Source organism: Sinocyclocheilus grahami, unplaced genomic scaffold (genome assembly GCF_001515645.1).
Source record: "Sinocyclocheilus grahami isolate Dianchi unplaced genomic scaffold, SAMN03320097.WGS_v1.1 scaffold1211.1, whole genome shotgun sequence".
Classification (NCBI taxonomy): domain Eukaryota; kingdom Metazoa; phylum Chordata; class Actinopteri; order Cypriniformes; family Cyprinidae; genus Sinocyclocheilus; species Sinocyclocheilus grahami.
In genome coordinates this window covers 171,544-172,046 of record NW_015506390.1, presented here as the reverse complement: position 1 = coordinate 172,046, position 503 = coordinate 171,544, and positions in this window count along the sequence as shown.

Below are 503 nucleotides of genomic sequence, written 5' to 3'. Positions count from 1 at the left end.
TTTAATCTAAATTAGATTGTATAATTTCGAAATTTGAAGCAAACACAGTATGGTTTGACTTCAGTTTTGTGAAACTATAAATAAAAATATCTGCATGAAACAGAAACAGCAGACGAGCTGAATGAGACGCAGATTCACTCTCTGCCAGCAGGTGGCGCTTAAAGCGTTTCCTTTGTTTCCGCTGTAAACAAAGCAGCGCTGCACTTATGAACTTTAATATGCATTATACAGAGGCAAGATAAAAGAAAAAATACCATCTACACTTTTTAAAGACCGTAAGTTCCCTTCAGACATACATTCATATAAACTCCTACCCCTAAATGAATCGCGATTTGTTTAGCATCTCAACCGATTTGAATCGTCACATATTTGAATCGATTTTCAACCGGCTCGCAGTTAATCGTTACATCCAGGAATTTAAATTAACTTTTTCACTTACCAGCCAATTTGGCTACAAAATTTTTAAGTTACCGGCCATTCATAACTTCTACTAGCCCAAAACC